Raw genomic sequence first — 15488 nt, 5'->3', positions numbered from 1 at the left:
GTATTATTTGGATGAAACTTTGTGTTGGTTAATATAAGCTCTAATAGTGACATAATATCCATCTAAAGAACATAATTCACCTATTTTTGACTGGAAATGTATCCCTTTCAAATTTCAACCATGCTCTGTCCAACAAGTTATTATGCCAATTGGTTAATCTGGATCATATTATTATGGACATTATTACTCATAATCGGCAAATTTCCATTAACTAACAGCGCTTGCTTCATAAAGATGTTCCATTATGGTGTACAGGACTACTTATTCGGGTTTAAAACCAATGACCAATTTCAAATGCTGGAAAGAATGATTAAGCTAACTAGAATTTCTTCTTCTTTTTTTGACAAGGGAAGGGTGAGATTTAAAAAATGAAATAGATAAATCAACAAAAAAATAAAAAATTTAACTATAATAATTAACCAATACTTTTTCACAAAATCCTAATCCTAGACTTAAATTAGTTCACTATGGTCATGAATAAACCAAAAATTCACGAAATACAAGGATAAAGATAAAGAGTAAGTAAAACGTCTCAAATTGAGCAACTCTAATCTTCATCTGTATTACTCTTTCATCCTTGTCCACCTTCATCTTGAACTCTCCAGGAGATAGATGTAAAAGATACGAGCTAAGGAATTGCACAATGTTTCCCCCCTCTTCCCCCCCCCCCCCCCCCCCCCCCAAAAAAAATAAAAACGTCCTAATATCTCCTATTTATATTATCCTAAATTCTAAGTTAAGATATAGAAGGATTAGGTTTTTGAAAACTGAATAAATCTGAGTCCGCTTAGAAATCCGATAAAGTCCTACACAATGTCCTTCATGAAGTCCGGCGCCAATCATTGACTAATGTGAAATTTGAAGAAACTTCAGAAGATGTCCACCCAATGTCCCTTCTGAAGTCCAGTGCCGGTCTTCCATTTGGAACCATGCTTCTGTCCCTTTCTCGCCCTTGGTTTCAATGGAATAGAGTACAGAAATTGAAGTGGCTTTCATTTCTTTTTGCGGTTGGTCAAATTTCGGTTTGGTTCAAACAGTGGTACGTGTCTCGTTGTTCCTGTTTTAGTCGTCCGAATAGGAAGATTTATCTATCCCACCATTGGAAAAGTGAGCACATAGGCCTAGTTGTCTACAAACGTAGTAACCATGAAATGGGTTAGATAAAATTGCACCAATTTTGATTGCTTTTTGATTTCCAAAAAGAAATGGAATTTGCAGCTCAATTTTGATTGCTTTCACACCAAACCTCAACCTTAACAGCAATAAGCCAATAACTCTCCTAGCTTCATGCAACATATCAGAGCCAAGCACCATACGCCTGAAGAGAAACGTAGAAAAAGATCACCACAACGCTCAAAAACACACCAAAACTGAGTAAACCAAGCACTACATAAAACTCATTTTTATAAAATTCCAGTTCCGATAACAATGAAAGAAAAATTTTTTTGTAGTGAGACTATAGTCTGATTATCAATGATGTACATCCAGATAGCCTCATTAGCAATGTATCCCCCAAATGTCAATGTAAATACAAATGCCGTGAAACAATCAGCCTATGTAAATATTTAGCTTTTTGGCTCTCATTTGGTGGTCTGTTTCCACCTTTCACTTTCAACTTCTGCCCTTATTTTTGACGTGCATTTTCACCAATTGATTTTAGCCAATGTTCAGTTGACTGTTTCTTGTAGTTGCCTTGCAGTTTTTGGATGGATGCTATTTTGCCTACTAATTTCATTTCTCGATTAACCAAAGCTCGATTGCATACAATTTCCATATAGCTTATTGGAAAATTTGCCTTTTTCTGATTTAGCAAAACTATTCAAAGGCCTCCAACACATCAATCTCAGGCCTTATTTGGCAATTCCTTTCATAGTTTGCACTACAGCATTCCTCTTTTCCTTTTCCTTTCTGTTTTTTCTTCAGTTGCCTCAATTTTCATTCATTTATTAGCCATCTAACTTCGTTAGGAAAATTGTCCTTTGTCATTTGATCCATATACATGTAACAAATGATATACATACATTACAAGTACAGTCAGCTTATTCATTAGCACACTTGTGGACAAAATTACTCTGTTGATATTACAAGCTTAGTTACCACCGATCAACAGTTCTAACTAGTCTTTCTAACTATAGTGCAAATACTCAACATCGAGTGTGTTTAGATAGTATATTATTTGGGATAATTTTTTCAAAAAAAAAAATTTGTAGCACTTTTTTGATGTGTTGTAAGTAAGATAAAAAGATGATTGAAAAATGTATTAATGATTCAAACAAATTAAAATTAGCAAATAAACTACAATCCAAACATTGATTTACCTACACTTTCGCAAAAAGGTCTAGTTACACAAAACTTCTCTTAACTTTGGAAATATACATACTCAATAGCAGAGAAAATCGAGTATCAAAAGAAAGAGTTCCCGGGAGTTGACCCGCTGGAGATCATTGCTACATGGCTAACTCTTTAATATAAGAATCAACAATGGGATAAACATTTTAGAATTAGAAATACTCCACCACAAGTTTCATTGTTCAATTTGACTTACTTTTGGTTCAGTTGTTGGTGTATCGTACACATATGTTCCCATGTAGCTTCATAACATCTTAAGCTGTCTAGGCTGTCGGGTTCTAAGAAAAACAAAATATTTTGGCTACAAAATAGTTTGAATGCTAAGCAATGGAATGTAATATGAAATTACAAATTGTTGCAATGGTCCCTAACATTTTTTCAATTTAAAGATTGATTGTTTGAAGGAGTATCAGTCGAGAGGCAATTATTAATAGTTATATTTGCTTTGACATTGCAATTTAGGGACTACACTAAAAAAAAACTAAAATTTCTAATGCATTTCATAGAATTTTTTGTAATTGAGGATCAGCAATTGCAAATTTTTGTGGTAGGTTCTTAAATAAAGTAATAACCTTTTAATAAACTGATTAATCAACTAAGAATATGAGAAGTTTTGCCAAAATGTAATAAAGTTTATCAAACATTGGTAAGTGTTGCTAAAATATTGGTACTTTTTACTAATAAAGGAATAACTTTTTTCTGTTAAGAGTCGTAGGACTCTGTGATCCTGGGATTTGTAAGTCAATTAACATGATTTTGAACGTCTCCTTAAGAAACTACTAAGATTGTCTTCCAAAAAATTGGCAAGTCTTGCTAAAAAGGTAGGTTTAGTAATGTTTGCTTAAAAATGTGATCAGTGTTGTTAAAGAAATTGTTAATTTGCTAACAAAGTATTAAATTGTTTCTTAAAGTTAGTGATGTTCCATACATATAGTCAAGATTCAATGTTGAATTTATGAAACTTGAACGAATACATAGTTTAAACCTAGACAATGATAAAAGCTATATTATTTTAGTGTGACTTAACGAATAGGTTATTACAAAGATCTGCATCATAGGATTTTCCTACAATGCAGGATATCCATTTTCCAAATTTCATTGTTCTTCATGTTTATTTGTCATCATTTTTGAAGTTTTCAACCAAGAAAGAACAACGGCTTAAGTCACCTTATGCGATCTAAATTAACAAAGGACACTATCTTACCTCTTTCTTTATCATTAAACTATGGTCAATAGACAATCTTCACCTTATGCAATCAGCAACCACTTACAGCATTGAAACTGGCAACTAAATCACATAAGAACTCTTGAGAAATGCTTATTCTTTTTTTTTTTTTCAGGAACTCGTGACAAATGTAATCGAAAAACTGAAATTTTAGAATATAATTATAACCTTAGCAAATTTATTACCCACGAGATGAATAATTCCTTGTCTAGCATCATTCATTCCAGGAAGGATAATATGCAGGGGCAACCAGGTAAAGGTCATTTTTCCTTCCTACTGTTATTCCAATACTTTCATCCATGTCTAGATCATCAACCTTCATTCCATCAGGAAGTCCCCAGTCAAAATGGTAGAGCAAATGAGCTAAGGGAAGCTCAACATTGACTAGACCAAATGTTATGGCTGGGCACATCCTCTTGCCCGTCCCAAATGGAATATATTCAAACTTGTTGGTTTTTTGGGGCATAAACTAAGAAACAACACCTTAGTGTTGCAAAAAAAGCTTATAAGAGACTTGTATTGAAGGTAGAAAATGAGCTTATGTTCTACATTCATCAACTCACTATTTATAGTGATTACATGAAACAAACTAACAAAATATCCAACTAACAATTATCCTAAAAATCTCAACAAAATATAATCTTCTACTACTAGCAAATCTTATCTAAAATATTTGTTAACAAACCAACATGATCTTTGGTTAACAAATATCCTTATTTTCTAATAACTAAATTATTTTGATATCAAACAAAATCTAGCAAAATATGTAGAAAAAGTTGCATATTCCAACACTCCTCCTTGCCACTTTTGCTGCAGATTTTGAATTGTCTTCTCAAATCTTTGAATCTTGTTTTGGACGAGACTTTTGTAAGAAATTCTGCAATTGATGATTCACCTTGCAATGAACTTCTTCCTTTGGATTTTTATGCAAGCTAAATATTAGCCTTGCAACAAGCCACTTCTTCTGTCTTCTCATGCCAAACTCCACATAAAAGATGATTTTTTTTTAATGTTTCCAAATAACCTTCTCATAGGTTTAAAGTGGAACATCTTTGACGATATTTGAACCTATACAGAAAATATGAAATTCTGCATGGTTCTTCATTTTGTCATCACCATCAAAATCTGTAGACTCAAAAACAGAAATGTTATAATCTTGATAAATATCAGGAATCAATTTGATACTTCCTGACTTATCAATGATCTCCTCCTGAATTTTTTCAGGATCTGAATTCTTGATTTCATCATCATGTTCCACTTTAGAATTGTCAAAATCTGACCAATTCATAGTGAAACTTCTCCTTTTTATTTTAATTGAGAATAATTTATTCTCAATCAAATCATTAGCCATTATCTTTGTGAAAACTGCATCAAAAACTGATATGTGAGTGCTGGCCTTGGATCTCTGTCTAACTGCAACTCTGTGGTCTCTAATTTGTGTATCCATCAGCTCTTCAAATGCTGATAAAACAAAATTCGTCTCCACCATATCCCGTAGATCATTGACTACCAAATAAGTCCAAAATTTTATGGCCCAAATTTGGTAAGTTTCACCACTAAAAGTTGAAACATTTGACAAAAAGTTCTTTCCTGTCATGGCTTTGAACTTATAAAGGATCCTCACCAATGCACTCACTCTAAAAAAAGACAGGCCCTTAAGATTTAGGCTCTTGATACCACTTTGTTGGTTTTTTGGGGCATAAACTAAGAATATTTTTGTTGAGATTATATTTTGTTTGAGATTTTTAGGATAATTGTTATTGGATATTTTGATAGTTTGTTTCATGTATCACTATAAATAGTGAGTTGATGAATGTAAACATAAGCTCATTTTCCATCTTTCAATGAAAGTCTCTTATAAGCTTTTTTTGCAACACTAAGGTGTTTGTTTCTTAGTTTATGCCCCCCAAAAAACCAACAAAACTGATAGCCAGTGTACTCGACTGATTTTTGCTCGAATCTCTCTAGTTTGAAGCTTTCTGAATCATCCCAATAAATAGGATTTCTCCCCATTGCCCAGACATTAACAAGAATGGGTATCATATACCCTTTGACATCGCGGTTTAATTTCCTTGTTTGATCTTGGGATTAAAGGAACAGGTGGATGCAGCCTTAGAGTTTCTTTAACCACCATCTTCAGGTAGGTCAGTTTTTGAATATCCTCCTCCTCAATGGTCTTCTTTCCCTTGCAAACTTGTCTCACTTCTGCTTGTACCTTGGCCATTACCTTCGGATTCTTCATCAATTCTGACATAGCCCATTCAGTTACTATTGATGTAGTGTCTGTTCCGGTATTGAATATATCCTGCATGTATGCAATAGATTATTTACAAATACTTTACAAGAAAACAAGCAAGAAGGTAATAATGTAGAATCTGTATTGCCACGTACGAAGTACAGCTTTGATTTTTTGGCTTGTGATGGGAATCTGAAGGCTTCCATTTTCCTGTTGTCTTAAAAGAACGTCAATAAGATCTTCATCTCCTGATTCAGCATTGCCCTTTTTTCCAGATTCATGGTTCACTTTGTGCTGATTGATCACATCATCTAGAATGGCATCTATTTTATGGTGCATTGTGAGCAATTCGCCTTTTATTCCGCTGATAATAGGAAGTATTTTCAAGGAGGCGAAAAAATCAGCAGCAACAAAGCCACCCGCTAGGGTGACTGACTTCTTCAAAAACTCGATCATTGTTTCATTGTTCTTCAATATTCCCCCAAAAGCTGCTCTACAGGTCATTGAACTTGTATACACAAAAACCTTATGTGTAATATTTACCACTTTCCCCTGAAGAAAAGCAAATTGATTCCATCAGTTTTGCGATTTCAGCATTTCTAATAAAACTGAATGATCGGACTCTCTTGCCGCTAAAAAGCACCATCAGGCATATTTTACGCATTTGCCTCCAGTGATCGCCGTAAGGAGTAAAGGCAAGATCTTGTAGATCATAGCTAGCACAAGATAGCGGTGGCTAGTCGCGGTCGCCTGTCTGCAAAGCTTGGATCATGAGTTCCTAGAAACTCTTTCGCCATCTCGGCTGAAGATACAACCACTGTAGAAACTTCACCAAGTTGAAGGTGCATGATTGGTCCATATTTTTTGGCCAAATCTCTGAGAACATGGTGTGGAGCTCCACCAATCAAGTTGTGCAGGTTCCCAATTAGAGGAAGTTTTATTGGAGCTGGTGGAAGATTTCCAGCCAAGTTATATATTTGTGTCAAAATCTTCGATACCATAAATTGGAACAAGAAGAGAAGAAGCAGACTAGAGAAGCTCAAAGGTAAAGGAAGAAACTCGAGTTCCATTCTGGAAATTTGAAATGATATAGAGAGATATCTTTTGGTGCCTGACTTCACTTGATTATTTGTGTATATATACCTGAAAATGCTCTAAAACTCATCCATGTTTGCCTGACCTCAAAATATGTTTTAGCAGTTTTCTTTCCTTTGGGTCGTAATCCCAATAATTCGATTAAGCCGCCGCCAATTTTGAATCTTCCAGAGCCCATCTTCGCTTTACTAGCACTATTTGTGTTATTATTGATGGTCAATACAGAATTGGGAAAGTTATAGAAACTTCCCAAAGTTTTCTAATAATATTAATTGGCACTCTTCTTAAAATACTATTATCCTCCCTTGTCATCCAAAGTCAACATTGCAACACACAAATTGACACTTGTATCCTTAGTACTTTAGGCTTGCTTCGGAAAAGTTTTTCTCACTGAAAAATTTGTCATGTTTGTTTTCCTCTTTCATTTCTTTTTTTCCCGCAAAAAGTTGTCCCCAATCTTTAACAAAAAGTTTTAGAAATGTTGGCACCATTTTAGGAGGCTGTATGTTTGAAGTTGAAAATTGTTAATGCCAATCAACTTATCACATTGGCTCGATTCACTTCACTAATTTCTTTGGCGTCATATCTTGGAAGAATCTACAAATTGCTATAGCAGATGTAGAGCTTACCTTTTCTTTTACTTTTTTTTTGGCCCAAAACATTTCGATTGTGGCCTTACAAATAAAGCCACAACATTTCACTCCAAGGTTGAAAGACGTTGACATCTAGAGCTGTCAACGGTCCGGATTTGGACTCGAACTCGACCCGGACATAATTCCGTCACTTGAATCCGGACTCGTGCCCGTTTACTTTAACCAAAAAAAAAAAAAAGCGAGTCGGATACGGAATACAAGATTTCGATCCGTATCCAACCCGAATCCAGATAATACATTCATAATTATAAAATATAAATATTTCTAAACACAATAATAATAATTCTTTACCAAATTAACAAATCCGAATCTTACAATCCACCCAACCGCATATCTCTCTCTTCTCTCTTGGTCTACCCACACATCTTTCCTAAACCTTAGTTTTGTTGGGCCTTATTTTTTTGGGTAGATCCAAACCCAACCCGAGACCATTGGACCTAGTTCCAGAACCCTAAGCACAAGATCCGTCGGATAGACGGGTCGGGTTCAGAACTGGTACATTATAGCAAGTTTGGGTCCAAAATTTTCAAATCTGACCCGAACCCAACCCGTTTACAAGCCTATTGACATCCCTCTTAAACTTGGAAAGGTCATACTTATGCTTTCCAATTCTTAATTTTGTACTTTTCAAATGTATTCATCAATGTTCAATTTGTTCAATCCCCAAGTCTATACGGTTGCCACGCAAGTAACCTTTGTTATTGCAATTATAAAGTGCTTGCTAGTTGATAGTTGATGTTGTTGTATTTTGTTGCATTACACTTGCAACCCCTACACATTTTTTCCTTGGATTTCTAACATCTTATTACTCCTAAAAAATTCTAATGAATTAACAAGTAAGAAACAAGAAGGGCAATTATGACATGAAAAATATGTTCTCTACTTAACCGAATTTTTATGTCTTCCTTTTTCTCATAGGGGCTGAATTTAACATGTACACAACATTTAGTTAGGGTAGAACAATGAGATTTCTAGAAGTTTAGGTCCCCAAATTGTTTATATATAAACATTTATGCATATTCATCCAAGCTCTAAAGTATTAACTTAGATAGAAGGTTTTCTACACTCAATTGACCCATGACATCATAATTATGTGATATTTGTTAATTATTTTTATTAAATATATGAACCATGAAAAAGTTTGAAAGAAAATAAAAAAAGAACAAAGAACCACAATGTACTAACCGTTTAAAATGGACATAAATATATGTATATGTATTTTGATAGAGGATCGGAGTATTCGTTAGTATATTTAAATCATACTTAACTACACTCACATTTAATGCACACTTTGGACATCTTTTCACATTAGTCTAACTTTTGCCAAAGACTTAACACTTGAGTCCTCTCTTAACTAGTGCCCTCAAGGCACCTACTAGCCAAACCCTTTGATGAAAAACAAGAAAGAGCAAAATAAATGCATATGTAGTATAACTTGTGGGAAGGTAAAGAAAATGAAAAGAAAGATTACATACAAGACGCAGATGTATGATATAAATATTTTAAGTTAGTTGAAGACAGCATTGTATTGAAAATTGGTTATAATAATGTAGATTGTCATTAATGTGGAGATTCGACCAAATTTAAAATCATTGGTCTTAATTGCATTAGGAGTATAAAACCAACTCATTTGCTTAAACTGTTCTGGTTCAATTGTTTAGCAGTTGAACTAACCAATTCATCTGAGTCTCACAAAATACGGTAGATTTTGAACCCTTATAGTCTAAGGATCAAACTGAAACGGACAGTGGACTGGTCAACGGTTTAACCAATTGAACCACTTAGTTTGAGCTAGAATTTATAACCATGCTTTAAGTTACAAGAGAATAGGTATGTCAATCGATTAGGCATTTGCCCAAATTCAGTCCAGATCCATCAAGTTTGCTAGATCTAGACCATGTGAAAGAATCACAGGTATGGGTAGGATCTGATTTTGTATATTAATCCATATGTAATCCAAACCCTATCTAGACTTATATGTATATATAGAAAAATGGAGGATGTTTAAACACATGCAAGTTTAAATGTTGAAAATACACAAAGATTTTCAAACAAATAGAGTTATTTAATAACATTTCATACTTTAACTTCATAATTACTAGGTGTAATACTTTTCAGTGTTGGTAATTGTATTGTATTTCTGATATCTTTGCATTATATATGTTGTTATTAACTTTGAATTCAAATTCTAATAGCATCCGAGTGTGAATTTTTTTTTTCAAACCCATGATGGTCATAGTCTAGATCTGGACATGTGAATCAAGTGGTTCTAACCTAAATTAATACTACCATCTTGTTTACACACAAGAGTGTGATTGCATGTATTTAGACGATATAACAAAAATGACTCCACTCTTTGTTTTAGTTTTGTTCCTCTCCTTCCCTTATATTTGACAAATTCTGACACCCATACTGGTTCGTATAATCTCTCACAATATTCACATCTGTTGTTTCCACGCTAGACATGTATGTGAAGCTACGAGTCTCACGCTTTCTGAAACATTTGGAAAGGCGACTAATTGTGACTTAATTACACAAAATTACTTCATTACCTTTTCTTCTAGAGATTTTAAGGAAGTAATTTTTCTATTCTGATTTTCAGGAATTTCAGTCTAGTTTCAAATAAAGCAGTTCTAAGTCTAACCGTACATTACCATTCATTTTTTTTAATGTAAAATTTGGTTGCTTTTATTGATTGAAGAGAAACAGAGGATATGCAAGGTGACAGAAAAACAATAATACAAATGATAACTATAACTATACTAGTGATGTAGAACAAGGTTTCAAGAACAGAGGGATCTTTGTGGTGGAGGAGGTCGAGTTGCCTACCCAAACGTGCATGAAAAAGGCTACAAAGGACGCTAGCAGAATTTATGCAGAATCCACATCGGATTTGAAACCGATTGCCGGGCTGAATTATTTCGATCTTGTTAATCCTATTATCTAGTCTTGTGGGCCTTGGATCGGACTCCGAATCCTCCATGGCAACCAGGGGTGATTTGTAGCACCTTTTTGTCATTTCGTTTCCTCTATTATTTTGGTAATTTTGGTAGTTTCTTAATTTTTGATTAGGTTTCGTATTTATTATTTCCCGTTTCTTATGTATTTCTAGGGGTTGTGTGCTTATAAATAAGTTTAGAACTATTGTAATTTTGACTATAGCCCCATTTGGGGTTGTGGTGCTTTTGTTACAAAAGCACTTTTATGTACTAAAAGTACTTTTAAAATATTCAGCGAATATCATGCAATAAAATTAGGAGTAAAATTTTTGGTGTTAAAAGCATTTTTAGCAAAAACTCAAATTTGGTGCTTTGAGAGTAGCTTTTGTGATTTAAAAAATAAAACATCAAATTTAATTATTTTATCCGACATTATGAATCAAATAAAGAGATAAACACTTTTAATAATTTTCAAATTATACATTATCCAATACAATAAGTATTTATTAAACTATGTTTCCAAATAATATATTTAAAAGCATTAAACAGATAATAAGTACTTTTATTAAAAACTTTAATACGAAAAGTACTTTTCAATAAGTTATCCTCGAAAATCTATTATTTTTAAATCCCTAATTTTGGCTTAATTATTTATTTATTGGATTTGCCACGAATTGATATTTTCTAGCCTTATTAGACCTAAGTACATGGTATTATAGTTTCATTTTATATTTTTAAAGTGTCTCGTTTCAAAATTATTTTCTTAGAAGCTTGTTTAGTGAAAAGTGAAAACGCGTTTGGAAAATTTAACCAATTGGGAGTACATTAAGCCCGGAAAATTGGAGACATGTACAATGGTCTTAAAATAGGTAAATTTAGGTTTAACTACTCAAGTGATAGTTAGTGGTACGATCGTTATAAGAATTTCTCGAAGGTTTCACTTTATCGCGCCTAAATTGGAAATACGCGTTTTCACGCGCGCGATTAATTGGACTTTAAACCATTATTTTGGGACAATTAAGAGTGAATAATATTTATATGAATATAAATGCATTAGAGGTTTAGTGCACTAGTGAAATAAACTCGAAAGGAATCGAGGCCAAAATGCGCGCGTAACACGCGCAAGAGAGTTGACTTTCGGCGAATTGTGGCCACACATTTAAGCTTACTTTAGAAGCTTTATTTCAGCATATCATACGCCTCTTTCTTTCTCATTTGCCGAAACATCAGCTGCAACAAAACAACTCCAAGTTTTGCAAATTCCATCTCCAAATCTTACACAAATCTTCATCCAATTCACACCCAACTTAAACCACACGTGGCTTAACACTTAAGGATCATTTGAGCTGCAAAGGGGAGCTGAAAATCACGGTTTTGCTGGAGTAAAGGGGGGGCCGAAATTCTGCTTGAACATCAAACCAAAGTAGGTAATGATCCAACACTCTAAACTTGGTTTATAGAGGTTGTTTAACACCTTTAAGCTTGGATATTCATATGGGTGGTTGTTATTGTTGGAAATTTGGAGGGTGGGCTCTATGAACTCCCACCCTTTGTCTTGATGGCTGATGTGATGATTGATGATGAATTTAATGTTGGTTTAGTGCTCAAAATGGTAGATTAATGGTGTATTAGTAGTATGAACTTCAAGAAATGCATGAGAGGAAAAGTTCCAATTCTGCCCCTGCTTTGAACGTATCTATTTCTGCGGAATTTTGGGGTTGTAATGACTTATATATGATGTTTATATGTTGTATAGATGGTGTATAAAATTTCATTGAAAAATATTGAGGTTTGGTGGGTCAAATGAATTGATTTCACAAAGCTAGTAAATCTGGAACTGTTCCCGTAATGCTCTGACCAGCTTTCGTGTTTCGACCATAATTTTGTGCTTCGATGTCGAGATCGAGTGCCGTCAGCGGCATTTGAAACTAGATATTCCAACCTTTCCGACGGTATAAAATGCACGTTCTGGTTCCATGTATGTGAGCTGAACGAACCATTTAAAGTCGGCTGTTCTGTTTCTCTGTTTTACTGGAACGAAATGCTGAGGCTGCAACTTGTGACTCGAATTCGAGCTAGTTGTGTGCCGAATTTCAAAATGATTTCTTCTGTGAAATTATAGCTCTATGAATTTATTTTCCAACGCCATAAACCATGCCTAATTCCGAGTTAATTTGGGTGATTTGTGATCAAAATACGGAACCTGCCCTGCTCTTGAAAACCCTGCCTTTTGGACAGATTTGATGCAAGGCTTGGTATAGACTTGCTAACTGAATATTTTGGTGCTAAACACTTACCAAATGTACCATGAATATTCCTTAGGCTTTGCCTACACTAATGAACCATGTTTGAGGAATTTTTTCTTGACCAAATGTTTGAAATGGAAAACAAAAGGTTCAAGGCAGTTTTGTTTTAGTATTTCGAAACTTAGGGTGTTTGATTGACTACCTTCCCGAAGGTATTTTTCCATGAAATTTGATAGAGGGATACTCTTTATATAGGAGTATTATATTGCCTAATTTTGTACCAATCCAAGTCCATTTCGATACCTAACTAAAGTCCCAAAGTTGGAAGCTCAAATCTGGAAATTTGTTCACCAGTTTTGAATTTTTCCCAAACTTTGAGCTACCGTATCTCGGTGCTTGAAACTCCGATCCTTGATCTGCTTTCTCTGTTATAAACCTTACTTGCAACTCTAATTGAGTTACAAATTTCAGAGGCTAGCTCACAACGTGTGAATTTTTCCGAATTTCCAAAGTTAGCGAAAAACCAACCCCGGCTCAATTCTGAGTGTTCTGAAACAGCAACTTTAAGCCCATTTTTGAATATCTTCTACTTAGATTCATGGAAAAGTGTCTTCTAAGAACTTTTAGTACTTTCAAAGAGGTTTCCAACGGTACCAAGTTTTCCAATTTTTGACATGTAGAATGTGAGATACGATTTTTCAAAATATCATATCAAAACTAAAAATTTTCCGAATTCCAAAGGAAGGGAGTTTTCAAGCACTCCTTATTCCTTCGATATTACTTGAACATGTTATACCTGATTTTCCAAAATGAAAACTCGATCGCTCTTGTACTTTAAGAAACTCTAATTGAACCTCGATTTACGAGTAATTGAGGTTCGATTTCATGAAATTTCCTTAAATTGTACTAGTGTACAATCTTTCTTGACAATTGGGATATATGAGTGATGCTTCACTATTATTTGCTTAGGCGCACACGAGGACCCACAAAAGGATCCCACAGTGGACGCTTAAACTTCGAGTGCCCTTTTCTTCTCGTTTTACTTGGTGAGTGTCAAGTGTGTGTTACTTGAACTCCTATGAATTCGATACGTGATTACTTGTTATTAATACTTGAGATTTTGGGAAAGAGTCGAGTGTGTACTTTATCGCACTCGTTCTCATTCGAAATGATTTAACTCATGCTCAAATTGCTTGAATATATCGATTGCTTGGATACATCGATTGCTTGTACGTATCAATGCTTGATACATGATATGGTATGCTATGGCTGCATACGTCGTTGGAGTGAATCTCCTCGACACACAATTGCACATGGGGACGCCCACATCTCATTGGCCGATCTTGGACTCGAGTCGGCATGGGTTTGGTCGGGAATCTTGGCGAGCCATGAGATATATAAGCTTGACCTAATGAGAGATCTTGCTTGGCATACTCGAGTAGTATCGCCACAAACAAATGACAGGCGGGCTCGATACAGGGGTATGTAAGGTGAAAGGGGACAGGTTAAGCGGAGTTCTACGGACAAAACCTACCCGATTGACGGAGTGTCAATTCGTGGAGGTTATTGATCGTGCAAGTGGAATATAGCTCCTGAGAGCTCCTATATCCTTGAATTGTTTCCGTTTACTTTCCGGTAAATTGTTAATTATTGAAACATATTATTGCTTAGCATGTAATTGGGATTGTTACTTGAACTACGTGCTTGCATGTGTGTCCTTGGCCTCACGAGCGTTTTACTCACCCTGTAGATTTATTTTCCTTAACAGGAATGGAAATGGAGTTAACGCTGAGAAATCTCCTTTTGGATATATTTTGTTTTAGGGTTTCAAGTGTATTTTGGCTTGACCCCTTTATGATTGTACTTTTGGAAGTTTAATGTATCATTCGGATATATGTGATGTATATTTTGGAATTTAATTTGTATTATGAACGCCCGACGTGCGGGTTGGATAATGGATGGATATTGTTAAGCATGAACGCTTCCGCACTATATGTATTTGTACTAATTTGATTGTGGTATCTAGTATCGCTTTAAGCTTGAACGTTTATTGCTTGAGTCCTGGCGAGAGTTAGGCGGGCGTTCAGCGGATACCCTTTGGTGCGCCTTAGGGAGAAGTGGGGGCGTCACAGTTGTTATCAGAGCGCTAGGTTAGCGCTAGGTTAGAGATCTATATGGGAGACATATTAGATACTCTACCCTTAAGATCTGAGACCGGATAATTAAGTTCTACCTTAAGAGGTATTTGGGACATACTAGTGTTTGGGTTAGGCATGCATAAACGACATCCGAACTAGATAGTGATTTAAATTTCTAACCCGAAAAGTGCTATTATTTTGCAGGGATGGAAAATGGAAATGGAGTTCCGGCAGCTGACGGGAATGGCCATGCGAATAGCCATATAGTGCCTCCTAAGCCTATCTACTACCGGGCTCTAGTTAGGGGAGATCGAGTACGCTTTTTTCCATCTAACAGATATCCCCGATGTGCGTGTAGGATCACCTTTGCTTACCCGAACCACCTTGTGCTTGCTCTGGACGACGAGCGTCGTCAGCTAGTGGATCTTAACAGGGATCTTCAGGCAAAGGTGGACGAGCTTAGACAGATGGTTAGCGCTCAGGGTGAGCGGATTGTCGAGCTCGAGGAGGTGATCGAGGGTGAGGTGGCCACATCTGCAGTGGTTCGTGATGAGCTTCAGAGTGCTAGGGCTCAGCTTACTAGGTTGAGAGAGGAGGTTCGTAGTCG

At 35.3% G+C, this 15488-nt stretch overlaps 1 pseudogene; it reads right to left on the bottom strand.

Annotated features, from left to right (window-relative positions):
• Positions 1 to 3788: 3788 nt before the first annotated feature.
• Positions 3789 to 6314, bottom strand: LOC113756413 (annotated as a pseudogene).
• Positions 6315 to 15488: the final 9174 nt, after the last annotated feature.

Source organism: Coffea eugenioides, unplaced genomic scaffold (assembly GCF_003713205.1).
Source record: "Coffea eugenioides isolate CCC68of unplaced genomic scaffold, Ceug_1.0 ScVebR1_2296;HRSCAF=3299, whole genome shotgun sequence".
Classification (NCBI taxonomy): Eukaryota; Viridiplantae; Streptophyta; class Magnoliopsida; order Gentianales; family Rubiaceae; genus Coffea; species Coffea eugenioides.
The sequence above is the reverse complement of the archived record's forward strand: the minus strand, read 5'-3'. Positions and strand labels throughout refer to the sequence as shown.